The 14,258-nt window shown below is 35.0% G+C and overlaps 1 pseudogene; it reads right to left on the minus strand.

Annotated features, from left to right (window-relative positions):
* Window positions 1-14,258, minus strand: part of LOC100719177 (large ribosomal subunit protein eL8-like) — a 56,461-nt pseudogene that overhangs the window by 22,245 nt on the left and 19,958 nt on the right.

The following is a 14,258-nucleotide window of genomic DNA, read 5'->3' on the forward strand; positions in this document are numbered from 1 at the left end:
GATTTTTTTTCAATTCTTTATACATTATACGTATAGTCCTTTGTCAGAGTGGTAATTGACAAAACTCTTTCCAATCCATAGGTTTCCTTTTCATTCTATTTCTTCCTTTATTTTCTTCCTTCCTTCCTTCATTCCTTTCTTTCTTTCTTTCTTTCTTTCTTTCTTTCTTTTTTTCTTTCTTTCTTTCTTCCTTCCTTTCTTTCTTTTTTCCTCTCTCTCTCTCCTTCTCTCTCTCTCTCTCTCTCTCTCTCTCTCTCTCTCTCTCTCTCTCTTGTTTTTTGTAACAGGAATAAAACTCAAAACCTGACGCTTGCAAGGTAGATGCTGTGCCACTGAACTATATTCTTGGTCCCTTCTAATGGTGATTTCTTTGGATGTTTAAAAACTTTTTAATAAGATGAGATCTCATTTATTGATTCTTTGAAGTATTCCCCATGTAGTTTTGGTTTTGTCATGAACTCTCTGCCTAAACCTATGTGCTCAAAATTTCTACCTACTTTGCCTTCCAGCAGATTTAGTGTTTCTGTCTTAATATATAGATCTATGATCCATTTTGGTTTTAGTTTAGTACATGGTGATAAGTATGGATCTAATGTAAGTCTGCAGTGTGTGGAAAGCCAATTTTTCCAGCACTATTTTTTAAAGAGATTATCTTACTTTCTTACAATGAATTTGTTTGGTCCCTTTTTCAACAATGAGGTAGCTGAGTGTGTCTTTAGTTGTGTCTATATCTTCTATCCTCTTCCATTGATTCTCAGGTCTGTTTATTTGCCAGTATCATGCTGCTTTTATTATAGCAGTTTTGTAGTATAATTTCAGTTCATGGATTGTGATGCCTCTTGCCTTGTTTTTGTTGACCAGAATTGCCTTTGCAATTTGTTTTAGGTCTCTTCTTGTCCCAGAAGGATTTCTGAAAGCTTTCTGCAGATATGTGGGATATGCTAATGATTTTGACTGTAATTGCATTAAATCTGCATAACAGTTTGGAGAATATGACCATTTTCATGATTTTGGTTCTTCCTATCCATGAACAAGAAATATCTTCCCATTTTCTAAATTCTTCAATTTTTTCAGAGTACTCTAATTTTCAATAGATTTTTTACTTCTTTTGTTAGATTGATTGCTAAATATTTCAATTTTTATACTATTGTAAAGGGTGTGGTTTCCCTAATTTCTCTCTCAGTGAGTTTGTTGTTTGTGTACAGTAATGCTATTGACTTCTGAGTATTGATTTTGTACCTGGATACACTGCTAAATTTGCTTATTAAATCTAGAAGTTTTTTGGTGGAGATTTTGAAGTCTTCTACATAGAGTATCATGTCATCTACAAATAATGATAATTTTCCTTTCTTGGCTTATTCCTTTTATTTCTCTTTCTTGTCTAATTGCTCTGGATAATATTCCTAAAACTGTATTGAATAAGAGTGGTGATAGGTTAAGATCATTTCTCCCAGAGCTCAAGGGCCCACCCAGAGCCCAGCCACATTAGGCTGTGCTCACCTGGCAGGTTTCAGGCCTACCCAAGACACCCAGAAACCTTCTCTGGAACCCAGAATCAGGAAAATTCAGCTGGCGGCTGGGGTGAGTCAGCTCCCCATCCAGAGCCCAAGAGACTGTGTTAAGATCATTGCTCCCAGAGATCAAGGGCCTGCCCAGAGCCCAGCCTCACTAGGCTGCACTCTTCTGGCAGGTTTCAGGTCTGCCCAGGACACATCCAGTGACCTTCTCTGGAAGCAGGAACCTGGAAACTCAGCTGGTGGCTGGCATGAGTCTGCATGCCATCCCAAGCATGGGACATTGTGTTAAGATAGATTGCTCCCAGAGGTCAAGGAGCTGCCCAGAGCCCAGCCACTCTAGACTCACCTTGGGAGTTTTGCAGCCTTGAGAAGATGACCAATGTGACCTTTTTCAATTTCGGGAGTGGAGAGGAGGTGAGTTTTAGGGCATTGGTCTTTTTCCCACGGAGAGCTTTAGCCCATCATCCACAGTGAGCAGGAACTGGGCCAGCTACCTGGAACACTTAAGGTAGCACAGGAGGACCTGAGGGCCTGACTGGACCACACTCAGCAAACTCCTTTCAGTCCCAAGAGCCTAGGGATAGGACATGATTTCCAACACATCCAGGGAAGCTTTAGAAAAACACTTGAAACACAGAAATATAGGAAAATGGCAAAATGAAAGACCAAAATGCAATCTCAAACCTCCAGCCCATCCCAAGAAACCCTAGGAGCCATGTACATAGAAAAAAATATATGCAATACACCTGAAATACCTGTAATAATAGCAACTGAAATAAGGAAGCAACTCCAGGAAGCTTTAAAGGAATTCAAACTAAAAGTAATCTCCCAGGTAAAAGAAGAAATGATAAAAGTAATGAAAGAGACACTGAACACATTTAAAGAAGACGGCTAAAAAATTAGAGGAAACAAAACAAAAAGATAGAATCCTTGGATGAATAATTTAAGAAACAAATAAAATGCATGAGGCAGATTCAAAGAGATATACAGGAAATCAAAAATTCCATTGAAAGTTGTCAAAATCAACTCAACGAAAGTGAAGATAGAATTTCAGACCTCGAAGACAAGATTGCAGCTAGTGAACAGGGAAGGAAAGATCTTTAAAAAAAAAAAGGAATCAGGAAATAACAATTCAACAGCTGCAAGATGATGCAAAGAAAAACAACATAAGATTAATAGGGATAAATGAAAAGAAGGGGACAGCATAAAGGATGTCAAGAGGCTATTTAGAGAAGTAATAGCTGAAAATTTCCCAAACATGAGAACAAAAACTGACATTAGGATCAGTGAATCATATAGAACTCCAAATAGCTATAACCAAAATAAAGCTACACCCAGGCATATAATAATCACCATCCCAGAAATCCAACATAAGAATAGAATATTAAAAGCTGTCAGAGAGAAAAGACAGATCACCTATAAAGGAAAGCCTATCATAATCTCAGCAGACTTCTCAACACAAACAATGAAGTCAAGAAGAGCATGGAATGAAGTATTTCAGATCCTAAAGGAAAATGATTTTCAACCTAGACTGATGTACCCTGCAAAACTCTCCTTCAAAATCGATGGAGAAATAAGATACTTTCATGACAAAAAACAGCTGAAGAACTTCATGATCACTAAGCCAACCCTCCAAAGAACACTGAAAGAAGTTTAGATACACTTAGAAAAAAAACCACTGAGCAAAGCAGACAATTAAAGAGAACAGAAAGATAAAGATGCAACAGCAGAAAGATAACATGTCAACAATACACCAACATATAACAGTTATAACCATTAATGTAAATGGACTCAATGCACCAATTAAAAGAAACAAACTAGCAGAATGGATCAAGAAACAAAATCCAACCATATGCTGCCTTCAAGAAACTCACTTAACCCAAAAGGATACTCATAGACTGAAAGTCAAAGGATGGAAAACAATGTATGATGCAACAGGAACCCAAAAAAAAGCGGGGGTAGCCATTCTGTTTGCAGACAATGTGAACTGCAAACCAATAATGATCAGAAGAGATAAAGAAGGTCATTACAAACTGGTTAGGGAAAACTTAAAGAGGAAGAGATAACTATCTTAAATATATATGCACCAAATTCCAGAGCACATAGTTATTTAAAACAAGTATTAACATAAATGAAAAACCAAATTAGCAGTAACACAATTACAACAGGAGACCTTAACACACCATTGACAATGAGGGATAGATCAACCAAATAGAAAATCAGCAAAAAAAAAAATCACAGAACTGAATCACACCTGTGAACAAATGTACTTGATAGACATATGCAGAGTCTTCTATCTAATAACATCAGAATACACATTCTTCTCAGCAGTACATGGGTCATTCTCTAAAACAGACCATATATTAGCACACAGAGTAGAATTAAATAAATGCAAAAGAGTTGAAATTATCCCTTGGTATGCCCCTAGCCAACCTTGTTTTAAAAAGGGAAGAAAAAGCTCAAATTCATGCAATAAGGAATGAAAAAGGCAAAATCACTACAGACTCTGTAGAAATACAGAAGATCATCAACACCTATTTTTAAAACTTCTACTCTCATAGGTTTGATAACAGAAGAAATAGACAGATTCCTAGAAACATATGAAGTCCAAAGTTAGGTCGAGAAGATGTAAATCTGATGAATAACCCAATTTCTACTAATGAAATTGAAAAATGTAATTAAGTCCTTATCTACAGTGAAGAGCCCAGGCCCAGACAGATTCACTGCAGAATTCTACAAGAAATACAAAGAAGACTTAATGCCGTCACTCCCCAAACTCTTCAATGAAATTGAAAGGGAAGCAATCCTTCCTAAGTCGTTCCTGGAAGCAAATATTACTCTAGTATCAAAACCAGAGAAAGATCCAACTAAAAAAAGAGAACTACAGACCAAACTCCCCAATGAACACAGATGCAAAAATCCTCAATAAAATATTGGCAAATAGAATGCAACAAATCATCAAGAAGATTATACACCATGACCAAGTGGGATTCATCCCCGGTATGCAGGGGATGGCTCAACATACGTAAATCAATAAATGTAATTCACCATATTAATAAAACCAAAAGTAAGAATCACATGATCATTTCTATAGATGCAGAAAAAGCTTTTGATAAGGTCCAACATTCATTTATGATAAGAACCTTACAGAAAATTGGAATAGATGGTTTTTACCTCTATATAATAAAGGCCGTCTATGACAAACCAACCAACAGCCCGTATCACACTAAATGGCCAAAAATTGAAGACCTTTACTTTAAAAGGCACAAGACAAGGATGTCCCTTATCACTGCTCCTATTTAATATAGTACTGGAAATACTAGCCAGAGCAATTAGACAAGAGAGAGAAATAAAAGGGGTAAAGATAGGAAAAGAAGAAGTTAAATTATCATTACTTGCAGATGACATGATACTCTACATAGAAGACACCTAAAACTCCATGAAAGACTCTTAGATATAATAAATAAATTCAGCAAGGTAGCTGGATACAAAATCAATACTCAAAAATCAATAGCATTCCTATACACTAACAACAAGATCACAGAGAGAGAAATAAGAGAAGCCACACACTTTACACTAGCAACCAAAAAATGAAATACTTAGTAATTACTCTCACAAAAGAAGTGAAAGACCTATACAAGAAAAATTATAATACACTGAAAAAAGAAATTGAAGAGGATCTCAGAAAGTGGAAAGACATCCCTTGCTCATGGATAGGAAGAATAAATATTGTGAAAATGGCCATTCTATCAAAACTCTTATACAGATTCAATGCAATCCCAATGAAAATACCATTAACCTACCTCATAGATCTAGACAAATCACTCCTAAAATTCATCTGGAGTGAGAAGAGAGCTAGAATAGCAAAGATAGTTCTAAGCAAGGAAAGCAAGGCAGGAGGCATCACAATCCATGACTTTAAGTTATACTACAAAGCAACTGTAGGAAAATCAACATGGTACTGGAATCAAAACAGAGCTGAAGATCAATGGAATAGATTAGAAGATACAACCACAACTACAAACACACTCAAGCACCTTATCTTTGATAAAGGAGCCAAACAGGTTCACTGGAAGAACAACAGTCTCTTTAATAAATGGTGCTGCAAAAATTGGCTCTCCATATGCTTAAAACTAAAACTAGACCCATGCCTATCACCATGTACTAAATTAAAATCTAAATGGATCAAAGATCTGAATATTAAAACAGAAATACTAAATCTATTGGAAGACAAATTGGGTAAAAACCTTGAAGACATACGGGTAGGTAGAGAATTCATGAACAGGACTCAAACCACATGGGAAACACTTCCCAGAATCAACACCTGGCATCACATCTTATTAAAAAGTTTTTGCACGTCAAAAGAAATCTCCAGCGTAGTGAAAAGTAAAACCACAAAATTGGGAAAAAATCTTAGTGAACTGCCCCTCAGACAAAGGACTTCTGTCTAAAACATATAAAGAATTTTTTAAAAAATGAGACCCCCAAAATTCAAAGATCCAATCCAAAAATGGGTATCTGAGATGAATACACACTTTTCAGATGAAGAAATACAAATGGCAAATAGATACATGAAAAAATGTTCATCATCATTAGTCATTAGAGAAATGTGAATTAAAACCACACTGAGATTCCATCTCACTTCTGAAAGAATAGCCAAGATCAAGAAAACCAACAACAAATGTTGGAGAGGCTGTGGGGAAAAAGGAACTCTCCTGCATTGTTGGTGGGAGTGTAGACTGGTGCAACCATTGTGGAAGTTAGTCTGGAGATTTCTCAAAAAGCTGGGATTGGAAGTCATTTGTTCCAGATATTCCACTTCTAGGCATATTCCCAAAAGAGCTGAAAGCATCGTACCACAGAGATATATGTACACCCATGTTTATAGCAGCACAATTTGTAATCTTGGAAACAACCTTAGTGTCCATCAACTGAGGAATGGATGAAAAAATTGTGGCATTTTTATACAATGGATTACTACTCAGCTATAAAGAATGATAATATTGATATATTAACAAATAAATGGGCCCAGCTTGAGACCATACTCATAAGTGAAATAAATCAAACCCATATGTATAAATACCAAATAGTTTCACTAGTGTAAGAAATGATAACAATACATAAAATTATGTGGTAATCATTATTTTCCATTATATTGCTTTGAAATTTTATAATGTTTTCATTCATTAATTGTAATAGTTTTATTCTGGGCTGTTTGGTTTTATTGTCTGTGATGGTATGAACAGCTATTTTGGAGAAAACAAGACATCATAGTAGCTAGTGCTGATTTAATATCATCTTGTTTTGAAGTCCCATCAAGCTTTTGTTCTTCTGTCTCCATCGGTCTTAACATGTTGTATCTTATTGGATTTTATTATATGTGATAATATAAACAAAAACTTTTATAGACAAGGAGATAATGTAGAAATCATTGTTCATTTTCTGTCAGTTGGTTCTAAATACCCTGTAATACTGTCATTCTCTTGAATGTTTTTACATCGTCTTGATATGTTTGATGCTACAGTATATGAAGTTATACTCAAATATTTCAAGAAAAGAGACACTATGGTAACTACTTTTATGTTGGGATATTTTGTGGTGTTTATTATGTTGTTTAAATTTTTATGTTCTGACCTGTGCTGTTTTGTTGTTATGTCTTTTATCTCAATCTCCTTTTTTATTATTTATTTTTATCTTTTTAAGGGAAAAAATAAATTAAAAATAGGATATATTATAGTAACTCACTTTGATTTCCTATTAACTTGATTTGAAACCCTGTATTGCTCTCACCATCTGTTTTGACTGATTTTACTCTATTCTGCTTTGCTTGATAGTATCAAGTTTGAGAGTACAGGCAACAACTTTGAAGACAATACGACTCACTAAGATGTCCACCCTGGTTTGACTATTATTGTCTTTTTGTAATGTCTCCAATGTTTTGGTTTTAGTGGTTTTGTTCTGTACTGTTCTGTTCAATTTTATTATAACTGATGATATAGGAAATTATTTTTAAGATAGCAAGAGGCATTATGGTAACCATTGTTGATCACCTTGTATTCTGTTTTTTCACCATGTGCTATGTCCATCCTTTTGATTTGACTGACTCTGTTTCATTATGTCACATTTGGTTTTATTCTCTTCAAAAAAAGTAATAAGAACTATGGGAGTAATAAAACCAAAAATATGTAATTGTCATTGTAAAAAAGAGAAGAAAAGGAAGTACTCTAAAGGATATAACTGCATGTATATTTAAGCTTATAAGATAGATAACCATATTACTGAGTTTTTGTTGGATCATTGAACAGAACTGTTTGCAGTCTCACTGTTTGAATGTCCACTTTATATGCTTTAATTTTGTAATTTGAACAACTATTTCTAAGATGACAATATGTAATCTATTAACTAGTGATTTCCTGTTTATTTTTTTTGAAATTCTGTATTACTTGTATCCTTTTTCTGTTTTTTTTTTCTTTTTCTCCTTAAACAAAATTTTAAAAAAAGAGTGGTGATAGTAGACATTCTTATTTGTTCCTGATTTTAGAATGAAAGCTCTCAGTTTTGTTCATTTAATATGATGTTGGCTGTTCGTCTGTCATAAACGACTTCTATCAGATTAAAGGCATCCACCAATTTTCTCTAATGCTTTTACCATAAGTAAATGTTGGATTTTATCAAAGGCTTTTTTCTGCATCTATTGAATGATCTTGTGATTTTTGCCATTGGCTTTGTTAATGTAATGTATTGTTTATTCATTTGTGTATGTTGAATCATCCCTTCATTTCTGAGATGAATCCTACATGGTCATAGAGTACAGTCTAATTGATGATTTGCTGCATTCTGTGTGCTAGTATTTTATTGAGCATTTTTGTAGCTGTGTTCATTACGGAGATTGGCATATATATATATATATATATATATATATATATTATTTTTTTTTGGTTGAATCTTTCTCTGGTTTTGGTATTATGTGCCTTCAGGAGAGAGTTAGAGAGAATTACTTCCCTTTCAATTATAGTAAAGAGTTTGAGGCATATTGGTGTTAAATCTTCTCTAAATTTCTTGTGGAATTCAGCTGTGAATGCATAAGGACCTGAGCTTTTCTTTGTTGGTAAATTTTTAACTATATTTTCAATTTTGTTTACCGATACTGGGTTATTCAGGATTTTTATATCTTCTTGATACAGTTCTGATAATTCATATGTTTCTAGGAATCTGTTCATTTCTCTTGTGTTTTGCATCCTATGAAAGTATAGATTTTCAAAGCAGGTATTGATTATCTTCTGAATTTCCACAGAATCTGTAGTGATTTCACCTTTTTCATTTCTTATTGTGTGATTTGAGATTTTGCTTTCCTTTTTTTGATAAGGTTGGCTAGGAGTTTATTGATTTTATTTATTCTTTCCAAGAACCAACTCTTTTTGATTCATTATTCTTTGTATTGTTTTCTTAGTCTCTATTGCATTGGTTTCTGCTCTGATCCTTATAATTTCTATTTTCTGGGCTTAACTTTTTCTTCTTTGTCTAGAAGTTTGAGGTGCAGCACTGTTATTTATTTGTGGTCATTCTATTTTCCTGATGTGAGTATCTACCACTATAAAGTTGCCTTGTGGACTGCTTTCATTTTTTCCTATATGTTCTGGTATGTTTTATTTGTATTTTCATTCAATGGTAGATATCGTATAATTTCTTCTAATTTACTCTGTTACTCACTGATTGTTTAGTAGAGTGTTATTTAATTTCCATGTCATAGTTTTCATGGCTTCTTTTGTCATTAATTTCCAATTTTATTGCACTGTGACCAAATAATATGCATGGGATAATTTCACTTCCTTCAGCATGCTCTGTGGGCTAATATATGGTCTATTTTAGAGAACGATCCATGTACAACTGAGAAGAATGAATATTCTGAATTTTTGGGTGGAATATTCTGTACACATCTACTAAGTTCATTTGTCCCAAGTTTTGTTCAGTTCTGTTATTTCTTTGTTGATTTTTTTGTCTAGTTGATCCATCTATTTTTGATAATGGAGTGCTGAGATCTCCTGTTATAACTGTGTTATTGCTTAGTTGATTCTTCATGTGCCTTAATATTGTCTGATGTAGTTGGGTGGTCCTATATTTATGATTATTTTCTCTATCTTGAAGTTTTTCCCTGACAAGTATATAGTGACCTTCTTGATGTCTTTTAATCATTCTTGGTTTGAAGTTCATATTATCTGCTAGTAGAATAGCTACCCCAGCTTTTTTTTTTTTTCATTCCTGTCACATGAAGTATTATTTTCGAACTTTTGAATTTCTATCTACGAATTTCTTTTTAAAATAAATGTTTCTTATATATTACATATTGTAGTATTTTGTTTTTTAATCCGCCTTGCCAGTCTGTTACTTTTGACTTGTGAACTGAGACCATTTGCACTGATATGTATTGACTTATCTTTGTCATGTTATCTTCCTGTTGGTTCTCTTCTTTTTCTGTTTAAGTGTTTGCCCTGCTTGGTGATTTTTTTTCTATTGTTGTTATTGGAATTGTAGTTATCTTTATCTCTTTCTAGAGTATCTTTCAGTACTCTTTGTAGTGTTAGTTTGGTGGTCATGAATTTCTTTAGCTTTTCTTTGTCATGGATCAATTTTTAAAAATAGTTTCACAGGGTACATCAATCTGTGTTGGAAGTTGTTTTCTTTCAAGACTTGAAATACTTCACTCCATTCTCTCTTGACAATGGTTTATGTTGAGAAATCTACCGTGATTCTGATGGGCTTTCCTTGATATTTTCTGTTTCTTTTCTTGGGCAGCTTTTAGGATTTTGTTCTTGTGCTGAATTTTGGGGATCTTAAATATTATATATCTTGGTGTAGATTTATTTTGATTTTGGCTAATTGGAGTTCTGAATACCTCTTTTACTTGGATGTAAGATGCTTTTCCCATGGTTAGAAAATTTTCTGCTATGACTTCTGCAATATGTTATTTTTTTTTTACTCCTGCTTTTTCTTTACACTTATCAACATTATATTGTTTCTCTTTGCATCATTTTGCAGCTGCTGAATTTTTATTTCCTGGTCCTTTGTTGTTTTAAAGAGATCTTTTCTTTCACAGTCACTAGTTTCCATCTGTCTTCAAGGTCTGACAGTCTATCTTCAGCTTCATTCAAATGGTTTTGCTAGGTTACAATGGGAATTTTCATTTCCTGCATATCTCTTCAAATTTGTTTTATCTATTTTAATTATTTCCTATATTGTTCTTTCAAGATTTGCATCATTTTCTTATGTTCCTCTAATTTTTTATTTATGTCTTCTTTAGATATGCTCAACATATCTTTCATCATTTTTTCATTTCTTTTTTTTTTACTTGAAGGATTATTTATATTCTACTTTCTTTTATTGCCTCTTGGAGTTTTTTTTTTTTTTTTTAACCTCAATTGCTATCATTTCAGAAATATCAGCTGTGCAATTTCAAATATCTTTCATGTCAGTGTCTCTTGTATTTACTAAATTTTGCTATTTTGTTTTATCATTTTCCTAGTTTCCTCCAGATGAGCTGTTAAGTTAAAGGTGCTTTTCCCACTGACTGACTGTCCTATGGTATAAGGGGTAGCCAAGGCACCTGTGTTCCTCTGAGCTGACGTTCCTGGGGTGATAGAAAATTTATGAGTGGGGCTTCCTGCCATCCTGCAGCTCACCTGAGCTCCTCCTAGATGGCAGAGGATCTCTGGGCTGGTGTCCTCTGGACTATACTTCTCCCTGGGGTGATACATTGATGACATCTGGGCCTTCTGCTAGGCAGGGTTCAGCTCCTTCAATTCCTATGAGGTTTGCTGGACAATTCCACCAATGGATGGCACCAGGGCATTGTGATGGGATGGGCACAACTCAGCTCCTCTAGGGCCTATGTGGCTAGCCAAGAAGCACCACTGAAGTATGGTGCAGGGGCCTTGAGCTTGGCTGAGTAGGACTTGGCTCCTCCGGGACCAGTGTGGCTGGCCAAGGCACACCACTGAAGTATGGTGTCAGGGCCTTGTGCTGGGTAGGGCAGAGTGCAGACCATCTGGGACCTGTGTGACAGGTTGGGATGACTCAGCAAGTTGGTGCAGGGGACTTAAGCAGAGCTGGGTGGGATGTGGCTTTTTTGGGCCTGGAATGGCTGCCCAGGGGGCACCCTTAAAGTATGGCATTGGGCTGGGCTGGGCTGATCTCAGAGCCTCAGGGAATTGCATGGTTAGTTGGGACTCTCCTCCATTGGATGGTTCTAGGGCTCTGGGCTGGGCTGGCTAGGGCTCGGTACCTCCAGGACTGACAAGGCTTACCAGGCACTCTCCTGATGAATTGCGCTGGGCAGTGCTTGGATCCTCTGCAACCCACTTGGCTAGCATGGGCCCACCCCTGAAGCATTATGCCAGGGCCTTGTACTGGGCTGGGAGGGACTTGGCTCTCCCAGGATTGGTGTGACTGGTCAGGATGCACCCCTAAAGTATCTACAATGATATTTTAAAAGATTTCTTTCATATATAAGAAATAATGACCAATTGTCCTTACTTCGTAATATTTTGTACTTAGTAACTAATACAATGAGATGAAATTTTCACCCTTACATTTGGTGGGATTCCCTGGGTATAAAGGAAAAGTAGCACCAAATCTTATATTTGCTTTAAAAATATTTCTATTCATAGAGAATAAAACTTCTGCAGTTTTACAGTATGAATAATGCTCAATGAAAAATAGCCAGAAGATAGAAGTGATTGGGTCAGAACTAGGCCCAGAACTGTTTTAGAAAATAAATTTAAAAGCATATACTCAAAAATTATCTTAATTATTGCAGCATTAAAAATAGTCACATAATCTGGGTATGGTGGCTCATGCCTGTAAATCCTAGCATTTGGGAGGCTAAAGCAGGGCGATTGCTGCCAAATTTGAGGTCACCCTTGGCTACATAGTGAGTACAGGTCAACTTAAACTAAATGGCAAGACTCTGTATAAAATTAAATAAATAATAAAATAGAGTAAAATGATCACATAGAGCCAGGGATATAGCTCAATGGACCAGTGCCTGTCTGGCAAGCGTGAGGTCATGAGTTTGATTCCTGGTACGAAAAAAGGTCATAGAGAGGATCAATGCTTTGACTAAGTATTATTCTTGCTGTCTTTCTTATAATTTTTTTTTAAAATATTGGGTATTGTATAATGTGCCTAGGCTGATGGCAAACTTATGGACTCAGTCCTTTTGACTCAGCCCCTAGAGGAGCTGGAATGAAATGATATGTGTGCAAGTCCACACCTCATTCTCTGTCTTTCATAATTAATAGGTAGTTTGCCTGAATTTTAAAAGAATGACTGTGAAAGTATAGTACATGATATGTCTGTATAGCTCCTAAACAGACATAGACATAAAGAGTCACAAAAGAGAAGATGGGGGGGGTGGTATAATTTTGGCTTAGAATCTTGCCAGGAGATAACACCATGATGCTGGCCAAAGGAGAATCTTGAAGTGTTTGGAGGTTCTATGTTGTAATGTTGTAGTTTTTATAGGGAAAAAAACTACATTTCTCTTGGAATGGATGCATAAAGTATCATTGTTGTTAAGGAACTTAGTCATGGGGACTAGCAGTCTTTCCCAGTGAGCACGCAAGTCAATGAAACAAACCACCTTTATGCAGTTCCATAAATCTGTATTATCTACACTAACACAAATGCACTTTGTTTGAGCAATAGCAATGACAATAATACGATTGTATCAGTTTTGGCACTATTCCTATTTCTCTATGATTTTAATATACATTATTTAATATTCACAGCTTCATGAATTATTAATTTTTTTTATTTAAGAGGAAAAAGAGAAAAACACAAAACAAAACAAAGCAGTGTAAGGGTACACGTAATACAGAACTACAAAAAAAAAAAAAACATAACAGTAAGAAATCACCTGTTAGTAGATTACATATTATCATCTTGAAAATAGTTGCTCAAATCACAGTATCAAAGAATACAAGGTGGACATTCAAACAGGGAGACTGCAAACAGCTGTGTTCAATGATCCAAAAACATTGATATAGTCAGCTACTTAACACCCCTAAACACACTTGCTGTTATATCCGTTAGAGCTCTTTTTCTTTTTTAGCTTCATGAATTATTATGCATCAATCTCATTTAATACTCAGCAACTCTGAGTGGGTGATACCTTCATTCCTGATTTTAATAAACAAACTGAATCAAACAAAACACAACAAAAAAAGACAAAGCCTTAGTCTCACTGAACTATAATATCAGTCCAAAGTTTCACAGGATAGTTTTCAAGTCTATTTATGCCCATTTCAAGATTCTAGTCTTTAAAAAATCTTATTGTATGTATACTTTGATATGTTGAAAGAAAGTTATGAAAATTCAAGACACTTTATCATTTTTTTGGATAAAAATGCTTTATAATTGAAAGCTATGAGATGTTGCTATAGATTTCCAAAAGTGTATGTCAAATCTTTTCTAAAAATGCTGGAAAACAGGCTGGATGATCAATATTAATTATAGTAGCTAATGTTAATGAATATTAATTTTGTTCCAGACTCTGTAAAGCATTTTCACATACAACCATGAGGTAGATGACTTCATTTTCACTTTATCAATTAAGGAACAAACTAAAAGATGTGAAATCCTTATCTAGTAAAAGACAGAGCCAGAATTTAAACATGATTGTTTTGAAATGAAAGTCACCCTTTTTCTCTTATGCTGTAATACTATCGAAAAGCATTCACTATT

The sequence above is a fragment of the Cavia porcellus genome, unplaced genomic scaffold (genome assembly GCF_034190915.1).
Source record: "Cavia porcellus strain 051 isolate PalLab524CR breed Dunkin Hartley unplaced genomic scaffold, mCavPor4.1 scaffold_12, whole genome shotgun sequence".
NCBI lineage: Eukaryota > Metazoa > Chordata > Mammalia > Rodentia > Caviidae > Cavia > Cavia porcellus.